This window comes from Pongo pygmaeus, chromosome 4 (assembly GCF_028885625.2).
Source record: "Pongo pygmaeus isolate AG05252 chromosome 4, NHGRI_mPonPyg2-v2.0_pri, whole genome shotgun sequence".
NCBI classification, from domain to species: Eukaryota; Metazoa; Chordata; class Mammalia; order Primates; family Hominidae; genus Pongo; species Pongo pygmaeus.
In genome coordinates, this window is record NC_072377.2 from 33010694 (window position 1) to 33022127 (window position 11434).

Consider the following 11434-nt stretch of genomic DNA (forward strand, 5'->3'; position numbering starts at 1 on the left):
ATATCCTGTTGGTTCTCTTTATTTTTTGGAGAATCCTAACTAACAAAACTACCCTGAAGTCTAAAGATGTACGGCCATTGTACTCTTTATCAGTTGTTAGGGTAGATATTTACAACTGGTGGGGATGACTTAGCCCTCAGACTCTGTCTCACTGGGGACAAACAGGAAGCTTGGAAAGAAATACAGTGCACCTTGACAGCACTGTTTAAACAACACCTGGAATCTTCAACATCCTGCCCTTAAGGAACCTTTTTTAAAGTGGAGTTTTCTTTCCCCATTGTAGCTTTCTGTCTATTCTATTCATCCTTCTGCTGTGGTTTACTTTTCTTACTCTTATGGGGAACCTGCAAAACAGCTGCCTCCCCAACACCCCAGAGTTCTTCACAGGCAGACAGTCAAGGAAATGTTGACATGCTTTGGGAATTAATGGTCCATTTCTGTTCTTGCCCAGAGCTAATCACTGAGCCAGCTGTACAGGAGGTATCAGGAGAGGTGTTTTAAGGATGCTCAGAGACCTGGCTTGAAGCAATGAAAAATTGATGTTACTGAGAGGAGAGAACTGCAGAGCAGCAACTGCAGGCAGAACTAGCATGAGTGGGGATGGGGGCTGGAGGAAAGGGAGAAGGTAGGGATGGCAGGCCTGGGCCTCCTTATAAATAGCAACTTGATTCCCTTGACAGCCATAAGATAGGACATAGGGGCTGCAGAGAGGGGTGGTCCTGACAGGCAGTTTCTCTCCATGCAATGTACAATGTGCACCACATTGCACTTCCTCTTTGGTGTCAGAGGTAGTTAAAGGCCTATTATCTATGTGACTACCATGGACACCAGATGCATAAGAAATGACGCTAATCACTTCCCCACCCTGTTGTGAGCATCCATGGAGAGGATGTTGTGTTGAAACACTTGAAGCTGCACCAACGTCCATTTTACTATTATCTTTGGTTCCTAGAAAAAACTAACTCCTTTTCTTCTCTATAAATTACCCAGCCTTAGGTATTCTGTTATAGCAACACTAAATAGACTAAGTATCAAAGTCTAAACAGGAATTTTTTTCTTATTATGATTAAAAAAACATATAACTTCTCTTGATAAGGCTGTCCCAGAGAAAAAAGAAAACAGTCTGAAAACACAGGAGAAAAAATGAATCCAGGGTTATTTTATAATTACATTTTAAGCTCATGCTCTCTACAAGGGTTGGGAAGAGGGGCCAATTTGTATTACTACATACAATAAATGTATATGTATATTGTATATATTATTATATACAATAAAATTATATATAGTGTATATATAATTTCATATATAAAAATATATAATTTCATTTATAGAGCACACATGTATATGAACTTTTTAGGTATGTGTAAAGTTCAACACTTTAAAACAATTCTCACCTATCTAATGATCTCCATTGAGATTCCCTGAATTGCAGAGTTAAAAAGATGTAGCTGTTGGTATCATTTTCAGATAAGAAGGGTAGGACGAGGGAGCATCTGCAGGTGAGTTTTTGTGGATGGAGAGGTATAAGGTGTTTTGGAAGTCTCTGTGAGGGGTACAGCGAGCTCCCTGTGTCTCCCCTTCTCCACTAATTTAGGGCTTCCATATAATATATAAAAATCCATTTGTAATCTATTTTTGTTTATTATTCTAGGGTAGCTGGAATGATGAGTTACTGTTCTGTGACGTGTCATTTTGAAGAATACTATTGCCTTTTTTCTTATTCAGAGTTAACAGGAATTCTATGATGGGAAAGTTACTTTGATGGACTCAGCTGAAGCACTGATAACTCCCCAGAGCTGTGGTTCTCAGTCAGGGACTATTTCTGTTTCCAGGGAACATTTGGCAATATATTGGGACATTTTTTTGGTTGTCACAGTTAGGGCAGAGATATCACTGACATACAGTGGGTTGAGGCCAAGAGTGCTGCCAAACATCCTACAATGCAGAGCAGAGTCCCCCCTGCCAAAGACTTATCTGACTCCAAATGTAATGTTGTCAGGGTCGACAAACCCTGCACAAGAGCAAATCATCAGTCTTTCAAACCGGCCCCTCTTCCCAACCCTTGTAGGGAACATGAGCTTAAAGGGTAATTTTCAAACATTCCTGGATTCATTTTTTCTCTTGCATTTTCAGATTGTTTTCTTTTTTTCTCTGGGACAGTCTCATCAGAAGTTACAGGTTTTCTAGTCATAATAAGAAAAAGCATTCCTGTTTAGACTTTGATGGTTAGTCCATTTAGTGTTGCCATAACAGAATACTTAAGGCTGGGTAATTTGTAGAGAAAAAAAAGTTTATTTGGTTCATGATTCTGATGGCTGGAAAGTCCAAGATTGGACATCTGCATCTGGTAAGGGCCTCAGGCTGCTTCCATTCATGGTGGAAGGCGAAAGGGAGCAGGTGTTTGCAAAGATCACATGGCGAGAGAGGAAGCAATGGAGAGAAGGTAATATGGTTTGGATGTGTATTCCTGCCCAAATCTCATATTGATACATAATCCCCAGTGTTGGAGGTGGGGTCTGGTGGGAGGTGATTGGATTATGAGATGGCTTTCTCATGAATGATTTAGCACCATCCCCCTAGGTACTGTCCTTGTGATAGTGAGTGAACTCTCATGAGATCTGGGCATTTAAAAGTGTGTAGCACCTTCCCTACTCTCTCTCTCCTGCTCTGCTTCTCACCTTCTGCCATGATTGTAAGTTTCCTGAAGCCTCCACAGAAGCCAAGCAGATCCCAGCATCATGCTTCCTGTACAGCCTGCAGAACCATGAGCCAATTAAACCTCTTTTCTTTATAAATTACCCAGTCTCAGGTATTTTTTTATAGCAACGTGAGAATGGACTAATACAGGGTGGGAGGTGCCAGGTTCTTTTTAACAACTGGCTGTCTCCCAAGAAGTAATAGAGCTAGAGTGTAACTCACTCACCCTTGAGGGAGGGCATTAATCTGTTCATGATGGATTCACCCCCATGACCCAAATTCCTCCCACTAGGCCCGACATCACCATATTCGGGATCAAATTCAACATAAGTTTTGGGGGGCAGAAATAAGCCATATCTAAACCATAGCAGATACTTTTAATCCTTATTTCTTTTTCACCTTTTGCTTTGTTTTACCACCAAACTAGCAAAAGAGCCATGCACAGGCAGTCCATAGAATCCAGGTCACACAGGCGTATGAACAGCAAGGCCTCCTGGGTGCCTCCTGTGTCCTCACAGAGATCTTCTTGAGGTCCCTGCAGGCCTGTTGCAGGGAGGAATCCCCTGGGGTGTGGCCTCCTTTTTAAGACACTTGAATTTTGATGACTTGAAAGTTAACCTAAAGAAGCCGGGCACAGTTGTTCACCCCTGTAATCCCAGCACTTTGAGAGGCCGAGGTGGGCGGATCACCTGAGTTCAGGAGTTTGAGACCAACCTGGCCAATATGCCGAAACCTTGTCTCTATTAAAACTACAAACAATTAATGGGGCGTGGTGGTGGGCACCTGTAATCCCAGCTACTGGGGAGGCTGAGGCAAAAGAATCACTTGAACTTGGGAGGCCGGAAGTTGCAGTGAGCCGAGATTGTGCCACTGTACTCCAGCCTGGGTGACAGAGCAAAACGCCATCTCAAAAAAGAAAGAAAGAAAGAAACAAAAAAAGGCTGGACACGGTGGCTCACGCCTGTAATCCCAGCACTTTGGGAGGCCGAGGTGGGTAGATCACAAGGTCAGCAGCTCGAGACCATCCTGGCCAACATGGTGAAACCCCGTCTCTACTAAAAATACAAAAATTAGCTGGGCATGGTGGTACGTGCTACTCGGAAGGGTGAGGCACGAGAATCGCTTGAACCCAGGAGGTGGAGATTGCCGTGAGCCAAGATCACACCACTGCACTCCAGCCTGGTGACAGAAGGAGACTCCATCTGAAAAAAAAGAAGAAGAAATAAAGTTAACCAAAAGCAAATAGTAGGAGACATTCAGCTTTTGTTTGAGTGCTCCTCTGGGTGAAGGGATGCCTTGCTTCATCAAAATGTCTAGACTCAGAAATTAAAATGTCTTCAAGGGCTCATAATAGGAGGAAGATTGATAAATTATACAGCTTAAAATATCTTCCTTCACATTGTTCAGGGTTTGGTAAACTCCTCAAGACCTCAAGGCCTTGCTTATCTATGAGCTCTCCAGAGCTGGGGACTGGGGTGAGAGAAAGTGAGGTGTCTAGTGTGTAAAATTTAAGAAGTAAGGAGGCACTTAGGGTAATGCAAGTCCAGGGTCAGTGTGGGCACCAGGCACCTCTCTTGCTTCATCTGAGTACTGATTTTGAGGCTCTTCAAACTTTAGGAGGAGCCAGAGATGCCTTCTATCACTGGAAAGGACACAGGAGGGTATAAAAGGCTTGGAAGACATTCCCAGGGCCATGAGTAATCTTTTTCTTCTTCTTCTTTTTTTTTTTTGAGACCGAGTCTCACTCTGTTGCTCAGGCTGGAATGCAGTGGCGTGATCTTGGCTCACTGCAACCTCTGCCTCCCAGGTTCAAGCGATTTTCGAGCCTCAGCCTCCCAAAGTGCTGGGATTACAGGCATGAGCCACCGCGCTTGGCCACCATGAGTAATCTTGAACCACATTTTGTCTAGCTTTGGAGATAAACCCTTACTGGGTCTCTTGGTCTCAAAGTCTCCCCTCAGCTCTGACACAGCCTGTTTGTAGTTTAGGGTTATTTTACTTGTTCCCCATGATGTCTGTGTTATCCTTCCATTTCCAGATTGTTTATACTCTTCTTTTGGGCTCTCCAAGTAGTATTTCTCTTTTGGCCTTCTGAATCTTATGTTTCTCAGTTTGCTTGCTGCTTTTTCAAGGCAATTGCCAATGTGGTCATCCTTTTTTTTTTTTCCTTGCACTTAATAATTTCTAACTTACTATTGTGGTAGGTTGAATAATATGTCAATCAAAGGTATCCATGTCCTAATCCCTGGAACCTCTTGATTTTACCTTATAAAGCAAAATAATTTTTTTGCAGATAGGATTAGGTTAAGAATCTTGAGATGGAGAGATTATTTAAATTATCTGGATGAGCCCTAAGTGTAATCACAAGTGTCCTTATAAAAAGGAGGAAGAGGGAGATTTCATTATGAAAGTAGGAGATGGGACACAGACGCAAGAGCTTGGAATGATTCAAGAAAGGGCCATGAACCAAGGAATGCAGGCAGCCTCCAGAAGTTAAAAAAAGGCAAGGAAATAGAAGAAACCAGCCCTGCCAACACCTTGACTTTAGCCCAGTGAAACTGATTTTGGACTTCTGAACTCTGGAAATGTAAAACCCTAAATTATTGTTATTCAAAGCTACTGAGTTTGTGGTAATATGCTACACCAACAATAGGAAACTAATATAATATCTTTATGTCACAGTAAGAAGTACAAACACATTTCTAGACTATATACTCCATGAAGGAGTCAGCATCACCTGGAGTTAACAGTACTGGCTCTGGAGCAGTCAAACCTGGGTGTAAATCCTGGCTGATCTCTGTAGTAGATATTTGCCCGTCTTTGTCTACCCAGGCTTTTGAACTTTCTTCCTGTATGAGGCAGAATGTGTTAGTTGCCTTCCTACTGTTCACTCCTCATTTTCCATTACTAACAGCATCCTAATTTGTACAGAGTTGTAAATTTCACCATCTTAGTAATAATCAAATTTTAGTCCGGGCACCGTGGCTCATGCCACTTCACTCAAACTCCAGCACTTTGGGAGGTCAAGGCAGGAGGATCGCTTGAGCCCAGGAGTTCAAGACCAGCCTCGGCAATGTAGTGAGACCCCATCTCAAAAAAAAAAAATCCTGTTTTTAAAAATAAAAAAATAAAAAAAAATATTTTACCGTCTTCCTTGAAATCACAAGCAGCCACTGAAATAGTTCTTGCCAAGTGTTCATTTCTGGGAGAGACTTCAGAGGGGGCCTAAAAAGGGGTTAATTTGACCGGCATGCACCTTTGTCCTTTGACTTATCCTTCCTTCACAGAATGCCACATGCTAAGGATGGTGGTGTGGAAAGGAAGATATATCTTGCTTCGCTAATGGAATTGTGAGGATGATCTTCTAGCTCTGGACTGTATCCTCAGACTTCTTGCTTTGTGAAAAGAATAAGGGCCTAGTTTGGTTAAGCCACTGGTTTTTGTGTTCTCTGTTATGTTAACCTTATAATTCATTATTTGTTTCACTCTAGTGGAACTTACCAATTTCTATTTTTGATTCTAGTATTCTAGTACATTGTACATGTATCTGTCAACAGATTCTAAACTCCCTGAAGGAGACAAATTACCAGTGGACAAGAACACAGCCTCTGGAGTCCAATAGACCTGGTGTATTCATTAGGGTAAGTGGTGCTAGGTGCTGTAACAGATAAACCTCAAATTATTTGTGACTTCACACAATATAACCTTATTTCTTCACTCATATGAAGTCGTTTTTAGTACACATTGCCATTTATGGACATAGGCTCTTACCTTCTCATGATTCTTTGCTGCTTAATCTGGCTAGAGTGGTTTCCTGATGTACACAGTTACAAACTCAGAGAGACAGAGCTACTTACTAGATTGAGCTATAAGAAACTGATGACACATGAACATAAATACTGCCTACAAAATGGCAGTTTCACATGATTAAACCTAACTTCACATGTCATTTTGAGCAAGGGACTCTCTAAATCCATTTCTTTAGCTATAAAATGGGGTACCAATACTCATTCCCTCCAAGGAGATTATAAAGATCAAATAAGAGGATGTATGCAAAGAACTTCACACACAGGCTGACACAGAGTCAGTGACTCAAACAGGTTAGGTATGATTTACCCAATGCCTAGCACAGACTCTCTGGCACATACTAGCTATTCTTTAATTATATATATGCATGTATGTATGTATAAATTGAGATAGAATTCACATACCATAGGCTGGGCACGGTGATGCTGTAATCCCAGCACTTCGGGAGGCCAAGGCAGGCGGATCATGAGGTCAAGAGATTGAGACCATCCTGGCCAACATGGTGAAACCCCATCGCTACTAAAAATACAAAAATTAGCTGGGCATGGTGGTGTGTGCCTGTAGTCCCAGCTACTTGGGAGGCTGAGGCAGGAGAATCGCTTGAACCCGGGAGGCGGAGGCTGCAGTAAGCTGAGGTCGCACCACTGCACTCCAGCCTGGCAACACAATGAGACTCCATCTCAAAAACAAAAACAAAAACAATTCACATACCATAAAATTCACCTTTTTAAAGTTACAATTCAGTGATTTTTAGTATATTCACAAAGTTATATAGTCATCATCACTGATTCCAGAACATTTTTATCACCACAATCAGAAACCTCATACCTGGCTGGGCGCAGTGGCTCACGCCTTTGGGAAGCCAATGCAGGCGGATTGCCTGAGGTCAGGAGTTGAGGTCAGGAGTTCGAGACCAGCCTGGCCAACATGGTGAAACCCTGTCTCTACTAAAAATACAAAAAATTAGCCGGGCATGGTGGCGCATGCCTGTAGTCCAAGCTACTCGGGAGGTTGAGGCAGGAGAATCATTTGAACCCAGGAGGCAGAGGTTGCAGTGAGCCAAGATCACGCCATTGCACTCCAGCCTGGGTGACAGAACAAGACTCTGTCTCACAATAAAAAAAAAGAAACCTCATACCTGATAGCAAGACCCTGTCTCTATTTAAAAAAGAAAAAAGAAAAAAGAAACCTCATACCCATTAGCAGTCACTTTACCTTTCGAATGAATCATCTTTGTTTCAAAATGGCTGGCACAGTACCTTGCTCTTCAAATTTGCTCTGTATTTATTGATTCTATTGGCATCTCCTGTAGAGTTGACAAAACATTTCTTGTTTATTCAACAACAATGGATAGTATGTCATTTAATTTGTCATTTAATACGTATGTGTATGTATGTGTGCACACACACACACATACCCCAAATTTATGCTCAGGGAATCAGATTCTCCAACACCAAAATAATAAAATGACAAAAATAATAATAACAATAATATTGTTGATAACAATCCTGGTTGTGCATTTAAAATGACAGAAGGAGGCTATTGTGATATGATGCCATGAGCTTTCCACCTCTGAGAGAATTCACAAGGGAGGTTGGAAAGAAGTGCTCCAGTTTCCACGTTCTCACATGCAATCACCTTCTTTCTCTCCCTGTTGGCAGTCACTGCAGCTCAGCTTGCTGAAAGAGAAGAAATTGAGCCAGTGTCTAAGAGGGTGCCTCAAAAGTTCCTCGACTGTATTAATCTTTTGATTTTAGAGCTTTTATAAATAGCACTCCTTTGAACACACACAAAGAAGGGCAAGTCAAAGTGACAATAGCCCAGTTCTTCTTCTTAGCTAAGAATGCCTCCTTTCTATACCTATTAGATTGGACAGGACGCGTTACTGGGGGACTTTGCTTGATTCTGTTCAGAGTCACAGCTGTAAAAGCAGGTGCATTTTTTTTGCCATTTGACATTCTTAAAGAAAAGTCATCCCGGAAAACAACCCAATTTAGTATTTGCATTACTCTGCATGGTTGATGGTTTCAAAAGATTAATGTTTAGTTTGGGAACGGTTCATTGTTTTTATCTTTGAAACAGTCAATTTCTCTTTTATACCTGCTGTGGCTATGAGAGCACTGTGCTGGCTTGGGTCCTTCATTAAAAGTGTGAGCTGCTGTCAAGAAGGAGAAAGAAATACTGTGCACTTCACTGAAATATATTACGTTTTTTTTCTTTCTTTTTTTTTTTTTTTTTTGAGACAGGATCTCACTGTGTCACCCAGGCTGGCCAGTGGAGCAATTACTGCTCACTGCGGCCTTGACCTCCTTGGTTCAAGTCATCCTCCCACCTCAGCCTCCCGAGTAGTTGGGACTACAAGCACATGCCACCATGCCCGGCTAGTTTTTCTATTTTTTGTAGAGATGGGGGTTTCACTTTGTTGCTCAAGCTGGTCTCAAACTCCTGGGCTCAAGTGATCCACTCTCCTCTGCCTCCCAAAGTGCTGGGATTACAGGCATGAACCACCACCATTCCCAGCCCTATTTCCATTATTTTAACTTCTAATGCCTGAAAATGAATAGATACAAGATGAAACATTTAAATGAAGATGTAACTAATCCAATGGAAAAACATTAAAAAAAATGACTAAAATAAAACTTACTGACCAAAGAAAGAAAGAAAAGTAGAAATTAAAATGTTTCACTATTGGGTTCAATGTACATTATTCAGGTGACAGGTACACTAAAAGCCCAGACTTCACCACTATACAATTCATCCGTGTAGCCAAAAACCACTGAACCCTTACAGCTATTGAATTTTTTTTTTTTTTGAGACGGAGACTTGCTCTGTCGCCTAGGCTGGAGTGTAGTAGTGCGATCTCAGCTCACTGCAACCTCTGCCACCCGGGTTCAAGCAATTCTCCTGCCTCAGCCTCCCAAGTAGCTAGGATTACAGGCACATGCCACCATGCCTGGCTAATTTTTATATTTTTTTAGTAGAGATGGGGTTTCACCATGTTGGCCAGGCTGGTCTCAAACTCCTGACCTTGTGATCCACCCACCTCAGCCTCCCAAAGTGCTGGGATTACAGGCATGAGCCACTGCGCCCGGCCAAAAAGTTTTTTAAAAAGGTCTAGGGTGGGCCAGCCAACTGGTTACAGAGTTGTCTGGGATCCCATGGAATATTTAACTTGACCTTTGATGGGAACAGGGAACTGACACCCAGGGAGGTAAAATGACTTGCCCTCGCCCTGTTATGGTCAATATCACTGTAGGTCTCCGGACCCAGCTCTTTAGCAACCTCTCCATGCCTCTATGCAGCTCCCCATGTATCAGTTCTCGGAGAGAACGCAGTTTGGGCATCTGTGACTCTTAGGTTGAATTCAGGCAGTTTACTACTTCTCCTCGGCTCATAACGTCTAGGACAGCCTTGAATAGGTTCAGAAATCATGTGGCAACAAAATCCCCCCTTGATAGCATGGTATATGGGTTATGTTTAGTATTTGCGAAGTAAACAACTGGGATCAAATTCCAGCACTGCTACTTAGCCGCTGTGTGACACTGGTATCTTTGTGTCCTAAGACTGTAATAAATTGTCACAAGCTTCGTAGTTTAAATCAACAGAAATTTGGCCAGGCGTGGTGGCTCATGCCTGTAATTCCAGCACTTTGGGAGGCTGAGGTAGGTGGATCACTTGAGGTCAGGAGTTTGAGACCAGCCTGGCCAACATGGTAAAACCCTGTCTCTACTAAAAATGCAAAAATTAGCCAAGTGTGGTGGCAGACGCCTGTAATCCCAGCTACTTGTGAGGCTGAGACAGGAGAATTGCTTGAACCTAGGAGGCAGAGATTGCAGTGAGGTGAGATCATGCCACTGCACTCCAGCCTGGGCGACAAGAACAAGACTGTCTCAAAAAATCAATCAATCAATCAACAGAAATGTATTATCTTAAAGTTCTGGAGGGTAGAAGTCGAAAATCAAGGCAACGGGAGTGCCATGCTCCTCCTGAAAGCTTTAGGGAAGAGTCCTCCCTTGCCTGTGCCTAGTTTCTGGTGCCTGCCCGCAATCCTTGGTGTTCCTCGGCTTGTAAGATGCATCCAAATATCTTTCTGCTTTCTCTGGTAAAGACACGGGTCATTGTATTTGAAGCCCATCCTAATTTAGTATGACTTTGTCATAATGTGATTACATCTGCAAAGACCCTATTTTCAAATGTAGTCACAATCACAGGTACTGGGGTTAGAACTTGGGTAGATTTTTTGGGGGGGTTACAATTCAACCTACTAACTCAGGTAACTCCCTCCACCAATCTGAGTACAGTTTCTTCCTTTCTATAATGGAAAAAAACACCTCTCTCCCAGGCTTAATGTGAATACAATGAGATGACATGCGTAAGTGCCCGGTATATAGGAGGTGCTCTGAAGATGCTGCCAACTCCCCCTTGGATTTCTTTGTTCCTAAAGTCAAGCTCAGTGATCGTACATAGTAGGTAAGTTTGGCAGTTGATTGATTTTCTAAATCAGAAGTGTTAATGCCCAGTGGACTTTGCACCCGAGGACCCAGAGATCTGGCTATGCATTCTCTAAGTGTCTTTTCACAAGGCAAGACTCTCCCAGTCCCTCTTGGAGAATCACTTTTGAGACACATTTACTAGTTCTACCTGCTTTCTCCTTAAATCACCATGGATAACAGCATCCTTTCTGCACATCTCGGGTTCTGCTTGGATTTAGCATCAACTCCTTGATAACATGTTATGAGGACAAAATCTCTGCTTTCTATGTGGAATTGACAAAGATATTTACACTATTGAATTAAGGCTTCTAATTTGGCTTTATAGGTGAGCTCCTAGTCAGAATACTGAAGAATTAATAAAAATTACATAAATGACCTAAAGAAATGTGAATTTGTATAGATTGTTTAAAATGGGCAAGTTTTATTAGAAAACTATC

General features: G+C 42.2%; 1 long non-coding RNA gene across 1 annotated transcript in view; it reads left to right on the forward strand.

Annotated features, from left to right (window-relative positions):
- The window catches only part of LOC134739582 (uncharacterized), a 46169-nt gene extending 35194 nt beyond the window's left edge, over positions 1 to 10975 (forward strand). The window contains exons 7-8 of the long non-coding RNA XR_010126377.1: positions 6255 to 6338; positions 10847 to 10975. This is a non-coding gene — a long non-coding RNA (uncharacterized LOC134739582). The remainder of the gene's footprint in view (positions 1 to 6254; positions 6339 to 10846) is intronic.
- The last annotated feature ends 459 nt before the right edge of the window (positions 10976 to 11434 follow it).